Source organism: Oxyura jamaicensis, chromosome 1 (genome assembly GCF_011077185.1).
Source record: "Oxyura jamaicensis isolate SHBP4307 breed ruddy duck chromosome 1, BPBGC_Ojam_1.0, whole genome shotgun sequence".
NCBI classification, from domain to species: Eukaryota; Metazoa; Chordata; class Aves; order Anseriformes; family Anatidae; genus Oxyura; species Oxyura jamaicensis.
Window position 1 is genome coordinate 33,530,830 of NC_048893.1, and position 5,980 is coordinate 33,536,809.

The 5,980-nt window shown below is 38.0% G+C and overlaps 1 long non-coding RNA gene across 1 annotated transcript in view; it reads right to left on the reverse strand.

The window, feature by feature from the left end:
• LOC118178490 overlaps nt 1-5,628 on the reverse strand; it is an 83,641-nt gene extending 78,013 nt beyond the window's left edge. The window contains exon 1 of the long non-coding RNA XR_004756169.1: nt 5,393-5,628. This is a non-coding gene — a long non-coding RNA (uncharacterized LOC118178490). The remainder of the gene's footprint in view (nt 1-5,392) is intronic.
• Nucleotides 5,629-5,980: the final 352 nt, after the last annotated feature.

Genomic DNA, 5,980 nt, shown 5'->3' on the forward strand with positions numbered 1-5,980 from the left:
CTTCTCTTCTCTTCTCTTCTCTTCTTCTCTTCTCTTCTCTTCTCTTCTCTTCTCTTCTCTTCTCTTCTCTTCTCTTCTCTTCTCTTCTCTTCTTTAGGAATTCTTAAAATGGTTCAACTAGTGCTTTGTAATGCTAGAGTGATGACTCAATCAAATAATCAAATAATTAGTTTACTCTGTCATCCCTAAAATTCCTTATAAATTGAGTACTGTATGTGGCATAACTGTAGGAACAATAACTATTTAAACATCAGTAAGTAGAAATGACATTGCACTGTATTAGGTTTACTCAGTGCAGAAATTTTAAAAATAAACGTAATTGAATTTGAACATTTGGAATAACTGAGAATATAAAACCTGAGATGAGGAACATACTTTTGAAAATTGTACATAAATTTGTAATGAGATAAACCTTTTAAGATAGATCTGGATTAAGAACCAAGTCTGAACAGTTTCAAATATTTGAGAAATATGAATCTGTCCCTCCAGTTGGAGCTCAATTCCATTTATGAAGTCTTATGCAGAACAGAAACTGAGCTAGTAAATCAACTTAGTTTTCAAGTGGAGAGCAAGTGAAAAGCAGAATCTGCCACTGTTTACTTCAGAAATATCCTTTCTGAAACTTGATATATACATATATATACCATGCATAGTCTTACATTTAGAAAGCTGAAGGTGCCTTTATCCAAAATAGGAACACAAGACTCAAGTTCCAACTCTGAACTATGAACTCCTTTCAAAGGTTCAGAATTAAGTGTCATATACATATACATTTTTTTTTTTCCCTTTGGAAACTAAACAATACTGCCCTTATATTATAGTTTAGTTGCCTAAAAAATTACATCCGATTTTTGTGTGTGTGTGTGTTTGCTGTCTAGAGACAGAGATAGATGAAAAGTGGACTACCTTTATTGTTTCACATAAAGTCACAGCATTGTGGCATTTTGTGAGCATCTTTTATGAGAAGAACTCCCAGAGGAAAAGTGCCAGATTCAAACAAATATTCTTGAGTAAAAAATGGAGGTATTTCAGCATTCGTTTTTCAGGTATTTGTTTCTCTCAGTAGAATGTAGAATTCAAAATTAAGCATTTAGTCTCTGGGTAGACACCAAGGGGAGACAAGTGCCTCAGAAAAATTTGAAAATAGCCACATGCTGGAGGTGAGCCAGCAGTGTGTATTCATTGGCAGCTGTCACCGAGTACTACTTAGCAAGGGAACACAAAGACAAGTCATTGAACCTCATTTCTCTCACTGGACTACAGGGAAAAATATTCTCATTACTTTGCAACTCCCTCTTCAAGGTAAAAGTGTAGACTTTAACTCAAGGGTAGAGTGAGACTCTCACTTTAACAGCCCAGTTTTCATGGTGCCTGCCTGCAGGTGAGATTGAGAGTTAGTGTCCTCTGCCTTCAAGTAAGAGATTCTCTATGCATCTTTCACCCCAGTGCTTGACATCTCATAGTGGCGGGACTCATTCCCTTCTCACCTGCTGTCATTGTGTGTCAGCTTGGAAAGGCAGGCACAAAGGGAAAGGCAGAGGAGGAGTAGAACTATAATTTGTAACCCCATGCTTTTGCTCTTTTGGGGAAAGTGCACAATGACTTGTAGCATTTTTTAAGATTTGCTATATGTAACACCAGCCTGAGCAGTGAAATTCACCATTTTCTTTTCACCTTCAAGCAGAGCTTCTCTTTCACAAGTAGTGCCCAATATGGCACTTCACAAGCAGGCCAAAGAAGGAAGGTGAAATTAGATAGTTTTACCAAATGCAAAAAACATCTCCCTCTACCTGAACTCTGACACAAAGTAGTGCTCTCACATGCTGAAGTGCATAAGGTATGCCCTAGGAACAGGTGCTAGATTATGGTTCGTGCAGGAGAATTGTGGAAAACCCTTAATCTCTTCATCATCATCATAAAAAAATAAAAATAAAAATAAAAATCTTGTCAACCATTACCTAAAACTTACAAAGTCCTGGGCATGAGAAGAGCATCCTTCATGTACCTGAGACACATCTAAGGCTAAGCAGAAGGTGACCAGCATTTTTCACCCCTGCTGTTTTGAATTTAGGGATCTTAGTTTTATCTAAGTCTGCTTTAACTGCTAATTCATTTTTTGGACCTAGCTTGAAGTTTATTTAAACTTACTAGAACTGTCAGAAAATAAGGCCAAAGTAATGACTATTGGATCAACAACACATATATTTACAGTTCACACTGACCTTTTATGTATGCAAGTTAAAAATATTCAAGGTAGAATTCAAGTTATTATAGTAAAGTATAAAATTGCACTCATGAGGGTTGACCTTACTGTAGCTGTCAAGGTGAAACAAAAAATGAAATTGCCAACAAACATATTACAGCTAGTGATTAAGTGGCTTTTTAGACACTGTTGGGAACATTGGAACAGACAGTTCTGATGAAAAAAACATGATTAGTTCTGATTACATCTTACTATCCTACTTCAGAGGTCTGATACCAGATTTCAGTGGAAAAATAGTTCCAATAAATATGTGAAGCATATATCATGCAACCATCATAAGTATCCACAGCTACAATGAAATTGAGTTACATAACATGAAAAATTACACATGGGATCTCCCTTTGAAAGGTTATTTTTATACTCCTTTAATTTAAGCCATAAATACAAGGGTTTTTGCACTGTAGACATTTTCAAATAAGATGTATTGAAAAAAAATAAAAATGTGTTCTTGCATGAAGCTCTATAAAATGAAATGAATTCTATATTATTATGTTTTAAAATACCAAAATATGCTACACAGTATTTATCATAATGGTTTACTAAACTTGTTGTCAGGAGAGATGTGGGGAAGAACTACTTTTTTGCTATCTTTACTGTTGTGAGTATGAAAGGAAAGTCTCTGGTGGTTTTACCCAGCTGAGCAACTGTGCTCTACCAGAACTGCTCTCTCACTCCCCCTCCTCATAGGGAAAGGGGAAGAACTGATATTTTTTGAAGCACTATGATATGTCAGGACATTAGAAGGAATCATTAGGAGAAGCTAATATTTGAGAGGTGAAAAGTTTGTCCAGACTTCTGGCAATCCTAAGATATATCAGGAAAGGAGAAGAATGTGTGGCCATGAATTTTACAACTATCATTCAGTAAACATTCATTACCATTATTCAGAATGTGACATATAATGGAAAACATCAAACAATCTATATACTTGGGAAATATATGAAATAGCAGATGTCACTTTAAATGGGATGGGGGAATACCCAGCAGATATGAACACTGCCTGGCCATAGACCTGGCATTTATATAAATAAGTGAGACAAAAATCTGGATCTAATAAGGACCCCACATGTATACACTTGTGCAAAATTATTTTTGTATCAGTGTTCAACCTTATAATAAATGTCCCGACCTTCAGTTCCACGTTAGGACTGGCCTACTAGCACTTGAATATTTTGCAGCCTAGTCAAGGAAAATGGTTAACTGCCATCTTCGTGGCCATAATAACAACAAAATCTTTGAAATCTTATGCAACATTCTGAAAATAAATTTTCTGCAGGGGCTGCTATCTTCTGTTATTCATTCTGCCATTCTATCCTGCAGAATTATTTTTTTTTCCTTCTAGGGAAAATTGGGATAACAACTTATGTGAATTTTCCCTTGCTAATAGAAACAGTGAGAAAAGTTCTATAAACATTATCAGTGATGCAAATGCTTATTTTCCTTAAGGAACCATTTTATAAGCTAACCTTCTGATATGGACAATCACACTAATTTCTGTGATAAAATAAGCACTCATTTCTATATGGCTATTGCCAGTTTTTCTGTCTCTCACTTCTCTGAGGAATCTTCAATCCTATTTTGTAATTCTTCTTCCCCATTATAGTGTCCTCTTGGAGATTTTTTATTTTGATCAGTGAGTAGCCAAATCTATTTGTATTTGAATTCCCCTATGACCAGCAAAAATTTCCTGTGCTTTTCTGAAAGTGATCCATCATTAATAGAAGTCAGAGGGAAAGAAGTTGGATTCAGTGACAGCTGCAGATCCTTGGCACACAAGTAATGATCAGTCCTTTAGGTGTGCAAATACCACCAGATGACTGTGTTTAGAATGCAAACCAGATAACTGTGAATAGTGACCCTGTATATTTATTCTTTCTAGGCAAGAAATAGAGGTGTAGAGTTCTCATCTTCCTCCACTACTGTAAGGCTTCAGGAAAAAAAATCTGTAAGAACAATACAGTATACTTAACATTTTCATGACTTACTGAGAGATAATATTGCAAAGAAAATATGTCTGCAGAATAATGAGAAGGGCTTAAGTTTGGAAATATATATGTCTCACTGCTTCTGTTTCTCAGTGGAAAATGGTGTAGTGTTGTATTTAATATTCAGGTTAATTTACTATATCAAATGAGTTTAGCAATTTATATCCAACACAAACTCATTTTTTTCCATTTTGCTTACTGCTGCACAAGGAAAAAATCACAGAATCAAAGAATCTCAGAGTCACAGAATGACTGAGGTTGGAAGGGACTGCTGGAGATCATCTAGTTCAACTTCCCTGCCCAAGCAGGATCCCTTAGAGCACATCTCATGTTCTGGGGAGCCCAGAACTAGATGCAGTATTCCAGGTCAGGTCTTACCAGGTCTGAGAAGAGAGGAATGGTTGCCTCCCTTGACCTGCTGACAACACTATTCCTAATGCAGTTCAGGATACCACTGTCTTTCTTTGTCACAAGGGCAAATTGCTGACTCATGGTCAACTTTTTTTTTTTTTTTTTTTTTTTTTTTTTTTCCATCAGTATCCCGATGTCCTTCCCCACAGAGCTACTTTCCAGCAGATCAGCCTCAGATTCTGGTGCATGGGGTTATTCCTCTCCAGGTGCAGAACCTTGCACTTACCTTTGTTGAATTTCAAGATGTTCTTCTCTGACCAGCTCTCCAGCCTGTTGAGATCCTTCTGAATGGCAGCACAAGACTCTGGGGTATCAGCCATTCCTAACAGTTTTGCATCGTCAGAAAACTTGGAGAGGAAACACTCTATCCCTCTTCCAAGTCATTGATGAATAAGTTAAACAATACTGGATCCAGTATTGACCCTTGGGGGTCATTGGTAGCCAGGCCTCCAACTAGACTCTGCACCACTGATCAAAACTCTCTGAGATCTGCCATTCAGGTCACAATATGCATTTGTATATATCTGTATGTGTAGCATAGGGTCCATCGGCTGAGTTGCTTCACTTGAAGCCATGTCTAGCTTCTCAGTTTGGAGAGCACTAAACGTGTTCATCAACTGCAAGTCTTCAGGAGGAGCAAGAGCCTTTCTTCTTATAAGAGGAGTCACCAGTTTCCAGGCTTCATCTTCTACAGACTTCTGACTTATTTTTTTTCACGTGGCACAGAGCCTACCTGCATCTCCACTGCAATTGGGTGTTGAGACTCATGAAGCTGTAGGGTCTCTGAGAATGTCTTATCTCTCTCTCTTGCTCATCTTCATGAATGCCATGCAGCCTGCTAACTTCCTTCTGTAACTCAACGTGGAGATATAACTCATCAACAACAACACTCCTTCTGTAGAAGGGATGACTGTCAGCTCTAGCTTCGTGAAGAGGTCCCAGGCACTGCCTGAATACTGAGACATGCAGAACTATATCCACTGTCAAGTCTGTCTGGGTGGAATCCTCTGAGATAGGTGACATGTAGGTCCAACAGCTACTAGGGAATCAGCCCTGAAGCATGTCAAAACCACACTCGAGATGGCATACACTACTAAGACTAGAGATAAAGGGCATTTCTTGCACTCTTCTGTGTGAACTGCTGCACAAACTGCTGCATCTGTTTGTGGCCTCTGTTGCACAAACTGCTGCAACTGTTCACTTCCTCTGTTGGCTGCACTTAGATGGTCACAGAACAGTGCCCAGTTGCTGTGTTATGTGTACTTCAAGTGACCCACTTGTTCAGCGGAAGTGCCCTCCTTTGAATGCTTGAATTGTTCAG